The sequence below is a fragment of the Gorilla gorilla genome, chromosome 12, assembly GCF_029281585.2.
Source record: "Gorilla gorilla gorilla isolate KB3781 chromosome 12, NHGRI_mGorGor1-v2.1_pri, whole genome shotgun sequence".
Taxonomy (NCBI): Eukaryota; Metazoa; Chordata; class Mammalia; order Primates; family Hominidae; genus Gorilla; species Gorilla gorilla.
In genome coordinates this window covers 140,682,302-140,699,899 of record NC_073236.2, presented here as the reverse complement: position 1 = coordinate 140,699,899, position 17,598 = coordinate 140,682,302, and the positions used below count along the sequence as shown (strand labels likewise).

Genomic DNA, 17,598 nt, shown 5'->3' with positions numbered 1-17,598 from the left:
TAAATTCCCACAGCTAGTAAGTGGCAGAACCAAGAATTAAGCTCAGGTCACCTGATTCTCCAGCTTCTACCCAGTACACTATACCGTGTTCCCATGCTTTCAACGCATTCCCTAATGGAGCAGGGGAGAATAAGCGCCAGCAGCCAACAAAGGAGACATCAACGCCAAAGGTCTACCATAAAGTTTTTCACGGTGACATCCTTGCTTACCTGTCCAGGGCCATGCTGGTTGGCATACTCGTCCCAAACCCGCGGACCCCCATCTGACGCAGGAGAGGTTGGCAGCAATGATGGCCAGGGAGTCAGAAGGGCTCACAAAGAAGCCATTTTGGCCTAGGATCATATAACGGTCCTGTAGGAAGGAATGCATAAAAATGATCGGACAGAAGCATCTGCTAGCAGCCCATTCCCATAATCATCACAATCCACTTTACTGCCATCTTATATTTAACAATCTAACAACTTGAATGAGGCCAAAGAGAACATGGGAAACATTCTTCGAAATCTCTGAGTACCAAGGGCCCAGAATCTTGACACACCAGGAATATGTTCCACCTGTTGAAATGTGGCTCAAGCTTTAGAAGCCCCCAAATACCTAACTCTTTCTTTCTCCCAAACATAATAGAGAACACTGGTTCTTGCAGAAATAGCTGATTTCTTAACTTGGTGCTTTCAACAACACCAGCCATAAATAAAGATTTATTGAATAATATATATTTTTAAATAAACAACCTTTGTATGCCATAACATAAATCTGGAACTAAGAAAAGTAATCGCTATTTAATTGCAATACTTAGTCATTAAACAGAAGGGCAGATGCAGAGCCAGTTAGGGCACATATGCCTCATACATGTTAGCTCCAGATGTGTTCATTAATTCTCTGCTTTCCAGTGCATGGCTCATTATATGATCAAAGGGTCAGCAGACAGAGAGCTTTCCTACTTACCCCATCAGCATCAAATGCAACTCCAAATCCATATTCTCCTCCTTTCATTGCTTCCAGAAGAGTCGTTGCATATGTCAGGTTTGGGTCAGGGTGCTGCCTTCCAAAGTCTTCCAGGGGAACACAGTTTATTGCAGAATTGGCTGGGGCCCCCAGCTCATCACACAGAACTTTTCTCACATAAGGTCCCATAACTAAAAATAGATACACAGCAATATTAAATATTTGCAGAACCTTCTCCCCAGAGTATTTTGTTCTGAATAGTACAGGAAACACGATTTAATAACCCAGAAGAAAAATGTAAATTTACAATCGTTTTAAAGATACAATATAGAACAATATTTGCTTGAACTACTATTTATTGAGCATCTACTATGTGCCAGTTACTGTGGTAGGAATACAGAAGATGTATTCAATCATCTAGTTACATACATTTTTTCACCTGAAATTTTTCTAAAAGGTTGCCAGAAAGAAATCAGCTACATAATAATGATTCATTGCCTGTTGCTTTTCATGTATTAAAAGCTTTAGCTGAATATATGCAAAAGCATTAAAGGGCTCTAGCAATGTTCTTTGTCTCTGCAATCATTTGGACTCTGCCAAGTATATAATTTAACACTATAAACCACTGAAGCATATAAAAACAAGCACATTTTACCAAAATACATGCCAAGGAATAGTATTTTCCAGTTCAATGAACATTATGGAGTATGCAATATGGAGCTGCTCTGCTAGGAAATGAAGGGATCATATTGAAGGGATGCAAAGCACATAGTTTCCACATTCCTGGGCTTGTAATCTAGTAGTGGGATGAGTCAAAGCTGCAAATGAATGACTGCAGTGGTAAGACTAAACAATGCACATTGATGAAATAATTATATCCAACGGCTTCAGAGAAGCAATAACCACACATAAGGCTTCAAAGAAGAAGCAGCATTTCTGGTGGAACTTGACGGAATAATATAAAGTTGGCAAGTGTTTGGGTTTGGAGTGGGAAGCCCATCTAAATCGAAGGAACATTATGAGCAAGGGAACAGAGCCTGAGGTAGAACATAAGGCACATTTGTGGAACAGCATGTAATCCTCCTAGCTGAAATATCTGAAAGATATTGCTTTCCACTTATTTTCCACCAATACAACACACAATCCTCCAATAGTGAACATCTCTTGATTGTGCCTGCCCAGCACACATTTCCTCTTCCTCTGGATACAGCATTTGGGATTTCTATTGGAGAAAAACTCCCTTCCCCATCTCAGTTCATGGGGTCTGGGTATGGCTAAATCCCACCTCCCCAAGGCTAAGGAGGTGACCTAGGTCTGCGCAGTCAGCGTCCTCCATCTTCTAGCCAGAGCAATTGATTCAAAGATGGACATACAGTATAAACCAGGCAATGAGGCTGAAACCCAGAAACATTGCTCATACTATTTGGAAAAAAAGCAAAGCTGTCTTCCCTGTAGGCCAGATAATGCTAAGGCAAGAACCTGAAAGTTCTTTTCCTGAGGAATACGATCAGCCCAACAAGAAAGAACAGAACAGCCTAGCCAGAAGCCCTTAGAGTAAGGCCCATGGAGAAGACCCACAGCAGGCTCAGAGCTCCCAGCAGATTTTTAGTGCCTCATTCTTAAATATACCAGAAAGCCAAGGATCACCAAAATTTTGAGGAATGTATTTGAGATGAGGTGAAAATAAACAAAAAGTAAAGAGAAACCTGGAGGAAACAAAAATTATACAGGGAGAAGAAAACTTTTTAAAATATATCAGTAATATCCTAATAGAGATTAACAAGATAGAGTAGAATGGCTAAAATGGAAAAGACTGACAGTACCAAGTATTGGTGAAGATACAGATAAACTGGAGCCCTCATACATTGCCAGTGGTGCAAATGGAACAGGCATTTTGGAAAATGATTTGGCCATTGCTTATAAAGGTAAACATACACGTATCATATGACTCAGCAATCCCATTCCTAGCTGTTTACCCAAGACAAATGAAAACATACAGACTTGTTCACGAATGTTCACAGTATCTTTCTTTACAATAGCCAACAACTAGAAGAAAAAGAAATCTAATTTTCATTAACCAGTGAATGGATAAACAAATGGTGATATATCGACAACACAATAAAATTGTACTCAGCAGTAAAAGGAACAACTTACTGATACATGCAACACCAAGAATGTATATCAAAATTATTATGCTGAGTGAAAGAAGCTTGAAGCAAAAGGTGACATATTGTATGCTTCCATTTATATAACTTTCTGGAAAATGCAAAACTATGGGAGCAGAAAGCAGATGAGTGGTTGCCAGGGGCTGGGGATAAGGGAAGAGGTTTGACTACAAAGGGCTGCAAAAAACTCTTTGGGGTGATGGAAATATTCAGTCTTGATTGTGATAGTGGTTACATGACTGTATATATTCGTCAAATCTTATCAAACTGTATATCTACCAGGAGTGAGTTTTACTGTGTATAAATTATACCTCAGTAAACCTAAGTTTAAAAAGCTATGGTATCCATGAAACATAACTAGGATGTGTTTTTACAAGAGAGAATCTTTGGAAAATACAAACAAAAGTTTTGGGAAATTAAAAATATAATGGTAGAACTAAAGGACTGGAAGATAAAGTTAAGGAAATTTCCCAGAAAGTAGAACAAAATAAAGAGATGAAAAACTGGGGAGGAGAAGGGGAAATAGAATAATTAAAGGATCGATTCAGTAGTAAAAATAACCAGAATGGTTACTAAATAGTAATTCAAAAACTTTTCCAGAATTAAAGGACACAAGTGTTCAGACTGAAAGGGTCCATCAGGTGTCCGATATAATAAAGATAGAGTCCCACACTAAGATCCATTATTGTAAAACAGAGGAACACTGAAGATAAGTCAAAGGTCCTAAAAGCTTCCAGAGAAGAAAAAGGAAAGACAATGGATTAAAAATCAAAATAGCACTGGATTTCTCAAGTTTAATATAATAGCTATAACACAGTAGAGCAATGCGCCCTCAAACTTCTGAAGAAAAATAATATCCAACTTAGATTTCCATATCAGTCAAATATTAATCAAGGGCAAGTGTAGAATAAAAGGCCTTTTCAGATATACAATACACAAAATATTTACCTACCATGAGCTTTCTCTCACTGAGTTCCTGGAGAATGTGTTCCTCCAAAATGTACGAGTAAATCAAGGTGTCAGACAAAGAAACCAGGGGACAGGACATTTAACATAGGAGATGTGTAAAAAGAATTACTACCATGGTGATAAAGGGAGATTTCATGATGACAGCATGCTCAGAGAGCAACCAGGGCAGAGTGGGGCAGATCAAAGTCTCCAGGAAAATGAAGTGAAGGAAGATTTAGACACTAGTGGAGAGCTTGAGGATTAAGAGTGGTAAACATACTTGATTAAAAGCAAGCAATGAGAAAACAAGATAACTGCTGTTTCCAAGGAAATCAAAAAGTTGTACTGTAAAGGGAATATAATTATAGCATATTGCATGGCTCAGCAGTGTTGTGGTAATGTAAACACTAGACAATGATCTTACCAAACTGATGATATAATGAGGGAAGCATGCTAGGATTCCCTAACTGGTGGGTGGAAAGGGTGGGTGGAGAGGTGGGTGGTGGGTGGAGAGGGTGAAAAAGAGCTGCAGCTCCAGTTCCTGTAGTATGAATTCAGTAATACTCAAAACTGAAAAATCAACAAGGGTCTGTATATTCATAATATTTAATGATAGGGAGATAAATACAAAAAGAAACAGCTGAAAAAATGGAAAAATTTAACTCTGGAAGGTAACAAATTGGGGGAAGATAGGAGTTGGGTACAGATTTTTTTCACAATAAATCTTGAACTATTTATTTGACTGTTTAAACTATGCCATGCATATGATCAAATAAATAAGTTTTACTATACTCCACACTTGAACATGCATAGCCTCAAACTCATTTGTTCAACTTTTGTTTTCATTTACATCCAAACACAGAAATAAGGGTCCTGAAGTTTTCCAGAGCATTCCAAATATCTGAACATACACATGTTGTGTGAATATCTATGAATCCAACTTTCCTCTTAACCTCTGAAACCCAACAGGGGTAGAGGTCTCAATATTTCCTGCCCACTGATTTGGAGAAAATCACAAGCTTACCTCCATGCATTGCGTCAACGCGAATCTTCAGTTGGCTGGGCCCAGTCAGCAAACTCTTGATGGCATGAAAGTCAAAGATGGTCCGAAGGAGGTTAAGATAGATATCTACTGGGTCCACTATCTCCACTAAAGATAGAAAAACAAAGGAAAATGTCATTGACTGTACCCATGAAAGATACTTGGAAGCATAAAAAGAATCACTACCTTAACAGCATGAAATTCTGGTCACAAGCCCATCATATCCCTACACATGATGTGGGAAGCGAAGTGCCCATTTGTTGACAAAAATCACAAATCAGGGCACAATCAAGATACTACAAGCTTTTCAGGTGCTCAATGGGTATAAATGATACCAAGTTATAAATTCTTCTTTGCAAGGAAAATATCAACCACAAGAATAAATTAAGATAAAAATGTGCCCTGTTACTCCTGCTCCCACTTCCCCTCCCAAAAAAATGCACACAGCACACATCTCAATGTTTAGAGGCATTTTGGCATATCCAGTTGCCTTTCTTGTGGGGGCTGGCCAAAGACTGACTCAGCTGGTATGAAACAAATCAGCAAGTGACCACAGTAGTGACCCCTATTTTCCTAATGCCATTGTGCCTACCAGATTCGAGTGCAGAATTGGGGATGAATATATTCCTGGGTTTGCGTGAAATCTCATTCATGCCCAATCTAGCACCCAATTTCCAAGTGAATGGCAAATATCTAGAAGTTCTCATTAAACACAAATGCTTTCCAGTATCTAGCACCACCCAGTAACCAAGAATCCAAAAAGTTTTATTCATTTATGTGACATACCAAAAAGCTCAGAATACATTTTTCATACTTGTCAATCAGTGTATAATTAATGCTCAGAAAGTACTTTTCCAAGAAGTAGTAAATCAATTCTTTAGGTGCTAAAATTTGTCCAGGAGCCCTGCTTTTTTAAATTCTTAGCTAAATTTTGAAACTTATGTATATTGTTTTCAGATTTTTCAAATACATACTACTTTGAAACCCTGAAATACTTTTAAACTTGCACTGAAGATATTACCAACCCACTTTCAATAATTTTTAGTAAATCCAGGTGTGATATTTAATGGATGAGATCTTAATATGCCATATAATATTATCCCTTCATCTGATCAAATACATATCTAAAAATATTTTTTCTTACACTTAAGTCAATGTAATCTATGTGTTCATTCAAATATAATTATATTTGTAACATGGATACTTTTAAATTATCTTTTTACATGAGGAGCATAATAATCTATGAAGTAATTAAAAATTAACCTGTATAAAGTGTACACCTGACAATGGTTAGAATGGTAAATTTGGTTATGTATATTTTACCGCCATAAAAAAATTAATCTGTAAGACAAAAGGTTATGCCCTGAGTACTTTGGAAGTTTTACTCACTCTACATTATAGGATAATGTTTTTGACAATTTCATTCTGGCTCTTCAATTCTTGAACCACTTGCCTAAATACATTTGGTATTTACAATAGGTAACACACAGTACCAAACAAATGTGAAAAACGAGGGAACAAGAAGTCAGTAAAAATTGAAAGTTCACATCATATAGTTCATGCTCTTGACACTTTAAAGTGAAATGCAAAGAAATTATTTGTTCCTAATTAACTCAAGCTTTGCTCAACACTTGAACCAGCAAGAATACAGCACATAAATTATCCCAAACGATTATCTCCAAATTCTTGGAAGCCAGGGAATCCCTCTACCTATCTCCTGGTATCAGTAACATTTTTAGAAAACTCGTTCAACTAGCAATGTGGCTGCAGCAATGAGCCTGAATGAGAGCCCACGAAGATTCGGGTCTCTTGGACAACTATAAAAATTGTGAAGATGCCAAAAATAAGCCTAGTCCTTCCAACCATATGTAATCAGCGTATTGAAATCATTTTGCTTAATATAATGTACCCCTTGCCTTTAATTGTCCAGCCATCCCATGCGTGTGCACACATATGCCTATGCATTCTCCCAGCTAGATTAGCAAAAGCAGGCCCTGCTGCTTCCAGTGAGTATCATGGCTCTCTGTAAATTTCTGCTCATTACCTAAGCAAACAACTGACTCAAAACTTCTCAAGAAAGATTTGGTAACATTGGGCAAATACTGTGACCCCCACACAATCCATTTTAATCTTTTCTCTATTCCTAAAATATCACATGGACACAAACCAGGTATTTCCTCTTTTGGGCTAAGTTAAATTACTTCTAAAATGAGGATACCATCTTAACACAAACTGCATTCAAGCTTATAGAAGCACTAAAAAAGTAAAACATGTTAGATCTATTGCTATTCTATGCCTTCTAGGAAAAAGCAATATGATAAAATATAGGGGGAAAATGTTGTATACATACATGTTATTAATGTTGTTGTCATATGGTCTAAAATTAATCTATAAAACAAAAAGCTATCTTCTGAATACTGTAGAAGTTATATTTGCTTTACAATATAAGATAATATTTTTGACAATCTCATTTTGGTTCTTTAATTTTTGAATCACTTGCCTAAATATATTTGGTAGTTACTGAATTCCTTTGTAAAATCTCCTAACACGGTGCTTGGTATAGGGCAGGTGATCAATAATTATGCATTCAATAAGCTGATGCGTAATTATTCCAAGCTTGATTATGTCTTGGAAAAGAAACTCCTACCTTTCATGAGAAATTTAATAACCCATTGACTTGTTAGGTTTCTTCTTAACTAAGGCATTCCAGCATCTTCACCTTAATTGCTTAGACAAGTTTTGGCAATTCACAACCTATTTTTGGAATGCTATAATGAAGTCAACCATAAAACTTTTCCTATGTTGAAAATGATATCGAATTTGGGAAGTGGTTTTTGAAAGTTTCCAGTTCTGAATATCTTGGCTGCTCTCATGTCTTCTCTCTACACCATATTAAGTTTACACACATTTATCGAGTCACCCCTGAGATTAACAATGCAATAATTTTCATGAGTTTACTTCCCTACAGAAACCAGTCAGCCCCATCCACATAGTTACTCTGACTTCTTCAAAATAAAATCTCTGTTACCTCTGAATGGTTTGAATTTGTTCTCTAGGTCAAATTCTTGTCTTCCTAGTCGAGATAGGTCGATTCAGAGATCAGGACATATAGCATATTCCTCAATCGTTTTGCTGATTTGGTAGATTTTGTCTGAGACAACATCGGGTGCAGGACCTAAAATTTGAACACCAAAAATACATGTTTTTAAAAGTCTCGTGAGTTTCAAGCAGTGAAATGTTACCATCCTCCTCCACCAGGCAGAGAAAGATTCATTTGTTCTCTAAACAATGATCAATGATTCACAGTTCAATTAGCCTTGATATTTCTTATACTGTACTCATCCACTATGGGGGAAATTTGATCAGCCTCACCTGTTCTATGTAGACTAACAACCCATATGTTTGTTTGTTTGTTTTAATCCACTTCTAAGCAATGACACATCTTTCCTAAAAATAGTTTCACACCTGCCAGGGAAACCTGGTTACTCAATCAGCTTTATTCAGGTTATAAGACACAAACAGGATATGCATTTGACAGAAGTGAGGGATTCCAGATTTCCATGCAGCTTCCCCAGTGCATCTAGAAGAGGAAACTATGCTTTCTATTCCCAGCTCTGCTACCTAATTGATGTGTGAGCTTAGCAGGGTAAGTTAATTATTTTCCCCAACTCACAATCTCTAGTCACTTCTAAAATGAAGCTCAACTAAAAATATATGATACATTTCCTCGGAAGGCCAAATTGACAAGTAGTATTAGACTTTAAATAAATTGAACATGAAATCAATACTTGTTCACCTTTTGGGGTTTTGCTTTTTTTTTTTTTTTTTTACCCTGTATATCTTAATGCAAGCCATTTCAGATTTTTTTTTTTTTGCAACAAGGTTGAGAAACAAATAAGCAGATTGAAAGATCTAAAGTATAAGTGATTGCTAGATGTATAGATAGCTTTCTGTATGAATCTTACTTGTCAACTATACTGTAACTTTCTACTGAACAAAAATTGTTTCTTGATTTTTAAAATATCTCAATCCTTAGAACTGCATTGTCCAATACAATTGTTACTAGTCACATTTAGCTGTTGAGCACTTAAAATGTGGCTAGTCAAGTTGAGGTGTGCTGCAATTGTAAACGCACACCAAATTTTGAAGAGTTAGTAGAAAATGCAATCGATTGCATTAATAATTTTTATATTGATGACATGGTATAATAATATTTTAGATATAGTAGTTTAAATAAAACACAATGTGAATTTCACTTGTTTCTTTTCACTTTTTTAATGTGGCTACTAAAAATGTACAGTATGTATGTGACTCACAATATTTTTCTGTTGGACAACGCTGCCTTAGAGTGTAGCACCATCACTTTATTCCAATAAATGCTCATAAAAAAGAATAGCAATAGTCCTATTCTAGTAAGTGGGAGAGAAGACAGCCCAGAAGATTTTACCAACAATTTTCTTGTTGTGTGGGAAAAGTGAAGACCTCAAAGAAATAAACATAGCCCTTTGCTTCACTCCTTACCATTTTTTACCCTTCACAAAACTTAAAGAATAGGTAGTCTTGTTTCGTTTTTGCATTATTTTATGCTTGCCAGATTATAGAATGCATGAATATCTCCCTCCACTCCCTACACCCCAGGCACCATACTATATTCTTTGGCTGTGTCCGTCATTTTCAAGTCCCTGAGTTTTAATGCCGGCACACTGATTTCCAAAAGTAAAGCAAGTACTGTCTCTCTAGATAGTTGTCTGTGATGCCATTCAACCATCCATGCTGATAACTTCAGAGTTCATCAACAACTTCTGAATTCCTTTTCAATTTCCAAGCTCCTTGATATCTTCCACTCCAATGACTTTCACCATATGCACACTGAAAATATGTACAATTATAATATATATTAAAATAATTGTTTTTTAAAGGATACGGCAAATCTACAGGCACTCATATAAAAATAAATTTTAAGATGCTAAAAAAGAATGCCCAGAGATTTTAAAGTGTATAAAATAAATAAATGAAAAATGGAAAAGCTAAAAAGCTTTTTAATTTGAGGTAGTCCCATTTATTTGTTTTTGCTTTTGTAGCCCGAGCTTTTGATGTGATATCCAAAAAATCATTGCCAAGGCCAATGTCAAATAACTTTTTCCCTATGTTCTTTTCTAGGATTTTTATGGTTTCAGATCTTATATTTAGTTCTTTTATTCATTTTGAGTTTATTTCTCTGTATAGTGTAAGATAAGGGTCCAATTTCATTCTTTTACATTTTTGTTTTCCCAGGCACCATTTATTGAAGAGGTTTTTTTCTTTCTCCATTGTGTCCTCTTGGTGCCCTGCTCCAAAATTAGTTGACTTTATATGTCTTGATTTATTTCTGGGCTCTCTATTCTGTTCCATTGGTCTACGTTTCTGTTTTTATGCCAGTATCATACTGTTTTGGTTTTACTTTAGCTTTGTAATATAATTTTAAATCAGCAAGTGTGGTACCTCCAACTTTTTTTCCCTCAACATTGCTTTGGTTTTTTGTGGCTCCATACAAATTTTAGTATTGCTTTTCTATTTCCATGAAGAATGTTATTGAAATTTTGATAGGGGTTGTGTTAAATCTGTATATTGTTTTTGGTAGTATGAATGTTTTAATAATATTAATGTTTTTGATCCATGATCAGTGAGCACAGGATATCTATTTATTTGTGTCTTATTCAATCAATGTTTTATAGTTTTCAGTATACTTTCACCCCTTGGTTAAATTTATTCCTAAGTATTTTTTTGATGCTATCATAAATGGCATTGTTTTCTTGATTATTTTCACCTGGGTCATTATTTATGTATAGAAATGCTACTGATGTTTGTATGTTGATTTTGTATCCTGCAACTTATTGAATTCATTTATTAGTTCTAAAAATTTGTGTGTGTGTTTGTGTGTGTGTGTGTGCATGTGTAGAATCTTTAGAATTTTCTATATATAGGATCATATCATCTGTAAATAGAGATTATTTTACTTTCTCCTTTCCAATTTGGATGACTTTTATTTATTTTTCTTGTCTGATTGCTCTTGCTAGTACTTCCAAAACTATGTTGAATAGAAATAGCAAGAGTGAGCATCCCTGCCATGTGCTAAATTGTGGAAAAGTTTTCAGTTGTCCCCAATGGATTATGATGTTAGCTGTGGGTTTCTTATAAACGGCCTTTATTATGTTGAGAAACTTTCCTTCTATACCTAAAGTGTTAAGAGTTTTTGTTAAGAAAGAATGCTGAACTTTGTAAAATGCCTTTCCTGCACCAATTGAGATGATCATGTGGTTTTTATCTTTCATTCTGTTTAGCCAGTCTTGCATGTCAGGGATAAATCCCACTTGGCCATGATTCATATTTCTTTAATGTGTTGTTGAATTTGGTTTTCATCAATATTTATCAGAGATATTGGCCTGTGGTTTTATTTTCTTACAATATGTTTGTCTGGCTTTAGGTATCAAGGTGATGCTGGCCTCACAAAATGTGTTTGGAAGTATTCCCTGTAGCTCTAATTTTTGGAAGAGTCTAAGAAGTGTTGGTAATAATTATTCTTTGAATGTTTGATAAAATTCAGCCATGAAGCCATTTGGTCCTAGGCTTTTCTATTTTGGAAAGTTTTTAATCACTTCTTCAATTTCTTTATTTGTTGTTGGAGTGTTCAAACTTTTTGTTTCTTCCCAATTCAATCTTGATGGGTTAGTTTTTCGAGAAATTTATCCATTTCTTCTAGGTCCTCCAATTTGTTGGCATAAAATTGTTCATAATAATCCCTTATGACCATTTTTATTTCTGAGGTGTCTATTGCAATGTCTCCACTTTCATTTCTGATTTTATTTATTTGAGTCTGCTTTTTTTAGTGAATCTAGCTAGGAGTTTGTAGATTTTATTTTTTCAAAGAACCAACTTTTGATTTTATTTATATTTTCTATAGTTTTACTATACTACATTTTATTTGCTTCTGTTCTGATCTTCATTATTTCCTTCCTTTTGCTCACTTTGGGTTTAGTTTGTTCTTTCTTTAGCTCCTTGAGGCATAATGTTAGTCTACTTATTTAGATCTTTTTCCTTTTTTAATCTAGGCATTTATTGCTATAAAATTCTCTCTTAGAACTGACTTTGCTGCATACTGTAGGTTTTGATACATTGTGTTTCCATTGTCATTAATCTCAAAATATTTTTTAATTTCCCTCTTGATTTCTTCTTTGACCCATTAGTTCATCATAAGCATGTTGTTTAATTTCCACATATTGGTAAATTTTCCAAGATTCCTCCTGTTATTGATTTTTAGCTTCACACCATTGTGGTTGGAAACAATACTAGACATGATTTCAATCTTTTTGAATTTGTTAAGGTTTATTTTGTGGCCTAACATATGGTCTATCCTGGAGAATGTTCTATGTATGCTAGAGAAGAATGTATATTCTGCTGTTGTTGGATGAATGTAGGTCTGGTAGGTCCATTTGGTCTGAAGTATAGTTCAAATTTAGTGTTGTCTTGTTAATTTTTTGTCTGGTTGATCTCTCCATTGTTGCAAGTGGAGTACTGAAGTCCCCTATTAGTGTTATATTGCTGTATATTTCTTCCTTCATGTCCACTAATATTTGCTTTACATATTTAAGTGCTTCAATTTTGGATGCATATATGTTTACAATTGTTATGTCCTCTTGATAAGATGACCTCTTTATCATTAAATCATGACCTTCTTTGTCTCTTGGAACAGCTTTTTACTGGAAGTCTGTTTTATCTGATATAAGTATAGGCATCCCTGCTCTCTTTTGGTAACTGTCTGTTTTCATGGAATAGCTCCTTCTATCCCTTTACTTTCAGTATATGCCTATTCTTAAAGTTTAAAAATGGGTCTCTTGTAGGCAGCATCTAGTTGGATCTTGTTGTTGATCCACTCAGCCATTCTGTATCTTTTGATTGGACAGTTTAACCCATGTACCAGCAAGGTTATTATTGATAGTAAAAGACTTACTCCTGCCATTTTGCTAATTGTTTTCTGGTTACTTTGTAGATAATTTGTTCTCTTCTTCCTCTATTGTTGTCTACCTTTGTGGTTTGGTAGTTTAGTTTTCTGCTTTGTGGTTACAATATTGTTTTTTAAATATTCAACATGAATACACTTTCTTGTTTGGATAACGTGTAAAACGTCTACAAGGAGGGATAGATAATAAGTTTTCCCTTCAGAATGCACTGCTTTGCCTGGGATGAGGAATAATTTATCATGGTAACTGTTGCTGGTTAAAATTTGGCTCCTACCCACATTCATGCAAACTCAGTGTTCTAGATTAAAAGAGATTTAAGAGACTTGCCAAGCAAATGCATGGCATCCTTAGATGTATCCTGATTTGAATAAAACAGCTATAAATAATATTTTGGGGATTATTGAAAAATTTGACTATAGATTAGTTTTCAGGTGATATTGGAGAATTAATGTTATTATTGTTAGGTATGTTAGCACGGTCATGCAGCAATGTGTCTTTCTTTTTAAGAGATGCATACAAAAATATTTGGGTGCGAAATGTTCTTGTGCTATAATTTGCTTTAAAATTCTTCAGAAAAAAAAGATAAGCAAAATAGAAAAACAAGATAATGGGTACATGTTATCTATTTCTTATTCTCCCTATTTTTTTGTGTGTTCAATTTTTAAAAGAAATTTACTCCATACATATATCCCACCCCCTCCACTAAGGACCCCCAAACTATAAATTGCTGTGAATATAAGAAAAAGTGAAACAATTCTGTGATTTTGAGAGAAAGTCAACACTGTAGGAAAAAGAGAGCCCAGGATTTGGGCTAAAAATCATTAATCTGACCCTGATCAACCCTGTGGCCTTCAGCAATAACTCAGCCTCTCAGGCCTTTGATTTGTTCATGTGTAAAATGAGGGTAATTGTCATTTAGACAACGACCTTCAGGGTATGTTTTAATGTTAAAATTCAGAGTCCTTCCATATCAGATAAGCATCAACTATTCAATAGTTTATGCTGAAGAGTACAGGGGACCAAGAGACCACCCAAATGGGTTCATGAACCCATCATGCCACTTCTTTGTTGGATCACTTTGGGCACCTCACTAAATTTTTCTGAGCTAGGTCCTCTGCACCTTGCTTGTCTATCATCAAAGGGTCACTGTGAGACTATAATAATATAAGAGGAACGAAATCATGATTATTAAGGCATATACTGAACCACATACCTCCATTGGCAACATTAAACTTCACTCCAAACTCTCCCCCTGGTCCTCCAGGGCAGTGGCTGGCTGTTAGAATGATTCCACCAGCTGCCTTGATCTTCCTGATAATGCAGGAGACTGCAGGTGTCGACAAGATGCCATTCTGTCCAATAATCAGTCGTCCAATCTAAACCATCCAAAAAAAAAAAAAATCAATCCAGTTGCTTGGGATTAAAGGCATTTCAACAGGAAAGTGCCCTAGGCTCTGTTAACATACAGCCAATCACTTGATAAAAGAAACAGAGTAGGCTTTAGATTAGGGGAGGCAGGGTAGGGAGAGCACTGACATTGTCTCTCCTATCTAATGTCTCTAAGACCATTTGGTGCACCTGCATCTAGTAGTCAATTATTAACCTGTAAATAGGATATGCCTCATTGATCTTCAGTTGTTTGAAACATCTGCTTCTGATAATCGAGGGGTTAGCTTGAATCACACAAGAAGTTCTTAGTTTGCTACTGACTCAGAAACTACGCATGTGAACATGCTAGAGATTACAAGAAAAAAGAAATGGAGTGCTTCTCTGCTTCTTCTGCTTCCTGTAACTTAGAACAAGCTCAGAGAGCAAGGGGACTGATTTACTACAACCTCATCATCTGTGGGCATATTTTAACTGTAATCTTCAGGAATGACTTTTCTCCTGAAAGTAGGAATTCTCTTTCTGCTGTTAAGTGACAGCGTGTGCTGGAGACATTGGAGAAATAACCCAGTCATGCTAAGCGGAGATCTGGAGGTCATCCATGGATGCAGCCAGATTCTTTCTAGAGCTACAAAACTGACTTTCTAAAAAGTCAGCAACACAGTGCTGAAGAACATTTATTGCTACACCTTGTTTTAAAATTGGATTCAATATCATCCAATCTAGTAGTTCTCAATATTTCTACAAAATAGAATCACTTATGAAACTTTTTAAAATCCTAGTACTCAAACTGCATTCTAGACTGATGATATTGTAATCTCTGGGGTTGAGAGCCCAGCATTAGTAGTTTTAAAGCTCCACAGATGATTCCAATGTTCAGCCAAGCTCAGTAATAAAGCCCCCTTGTTACTCAAAGGGCTGGCAGCATGGGCATCACCTGCAAGCTTGATAGAAATGCAGAACCTCAGCTGGGCATGGTGGCTCCACCTGAAATCCCAGCACTTTGGGAGGCTGAGGTGCACAGATCACTTGAGCTCCAGAGTTCGAGACCAGCCTGGCCAACGTGGTGAAACCCTATTTCTACTAAAAATACAAAAATTAGCTGAGCATGGTGGTGCACACCTGTAGTCCCAGATACTCTGGAGGCTGAGGTGGGAGAATTGCTTGAACCTGGGAGGCAGAGGTTGCAGTGAGCTAAGATGGCACCACAGCACTCCAGCCTGGGCTACAGAGTGAGACTCTGTCTGAAGGAAGGAAGGAAGGAAGGAAGGAAGGAAGGAAGGAAGGAAGAAGGAAAGAAAGGAAAGGAAGGAAGGAAGGAAGGAAGAAAGAAAGAAAGAAAGAAAGAAAGAAAGGGAAGGAAGGAAGGAAGGAAGGAAGGAAGGAAGGAAGGAAGGAAGGAAGGAAAGGAAGGAAGGAAAGAAAGAAAGGAAGGAAGGAAAGAAAGAAATGAAGGAAAGAAAGAAAGGGAAAGAAAGAGAGAGAGAAAGAAAGAAAGAGAAAGAAAGAAAAAAGAAAAAGAAAGAGAAAGAAAAAAGAAAGAGAAAGAAATAGAAAAAGAAAGAAAGAGAAAGAAAGAAATGCAGAACCTCAAGGCCCACCCAAGGCCTACCGAATAAGAACCTGTATTTTAATAAGATCCTCTCCTCTCTTCCCAGATAATTCATTTGATAAGTACTGATATAACCAACAAGCCAAAACAAACTTTAACATACAGTTCAACAACAAAGTTGCCCTGGCACCATCATTGCTAGAGGTCAGTCACTGACCAAATATAACAATCAGCGAGATCAGGGGAAAAAAAGATACAGAAGAGATCAAAACACACACACACACACACACACACACACACACACACACACACACACACACAGCTCAAAAGCAAAGTGGCCTTGGGATGATTTAGTATGGAAATCCACAAGATCCCCAGGCTACATATTTTCAAGTAGAGGAGACAGATTATAAACAAATAAGCAATAATAATAATAGTTACTAGTGAGGTACATATTAGGAAGGAATTAGACTGCTGTAATAAAGGACGTCAATTTTAATAATAATATAATAATAATAGCTAAGGAGCTTAGATTTTATTCTAGGTACAACCAGAATCCATTGAAAGGTTTTAAACAGTGGAAGTGACCTGATTGCATTTTTAAACATCATGGGCTGAGCAGCGCAAATGGTCCTATTAAAAAGTAAGTCACATCAAGTCACTAAAACATTCCAATAGCTTTCCTTGTCCCCCACCAACCCAAAACAAAGCCAAAGTCTTCATTGTAGTCTACAAGGCCCTACATAATCTGACCTCCATCATGTACCATTCTCCATCACCCTCCCGCCCTCCTTCTTCTGCTCCAGCCACAACGGAACAGAACAGCTATTCCTCAAACATACCAAACATGATCCGGCCTCAGGGCCCTTGCATTTTCTTTTTCCTCTGCTTAGAATACTTGCCCAGATATTAACATACCAGCCCTCTACTGTCTTTTGGGTTTCTGTTTCAATGTAAGCTAATCAGAGATAGCACCCTTGACAGCCCTATATAATACTATAGCCAGAAGTCCCTAACTTTTCTATTGTTTCCTATTTCCTTCACCCTGCTATAATTTTCTGGATCACATATGTTGCCTTTAACATTTTCCATATTATTTATTTTCCCACTGTATGTAAAGCCCAAGGACTTTTTTTCACTGCTATATCCCAAGAACCTAAAATAAATCTGGCATGTGGTAAGTGTACAATAAATATTTGTTGAATTAATGAATGGAGAATAATGAATGCATGATGAATGGCTTCTCTGGGAGAAATACCTTGAAGGAGGGCAAGAGCAGAAAGAGGAATATCAGACGGGAGACTCTTCAAGTCGAGTGTTGATAGAATCTTGGACTAGGCTAGAGCCAACAGAAATGAAAATTAGTCATTTGGTTTGAGATACATTTTTGGAAGGAGGATGAACAGAATATGCAGGTGGACTGGAATATGGAAGAGAGGGGCTGTGGTAAATAGCCTCCAAAATGGCCCCAATGGTCCTTGCCTTTTGGCATTTGTGCCTTTTTGTGGTCCCCTCCCACACTGAACGATGCAGATCTGGGTAATCAGTATATATTGCAGAAGT

At 36.5% G+C, this 17,598-nt stretch overlaps 1 pseudogene; it reads right to left on the bottom strand.

Annotated features, from left to right (window-relative positions):
• Positions 1 to 205: 205 nt before the first annotated feature.
• The window catches only part of LOC134756826 (phosphoglucomutase-like protein 5), a 35,623-nt pseudogene continuing 18,230 nt past the window's right edge, over positions 206 to 17,598 (bottom strand).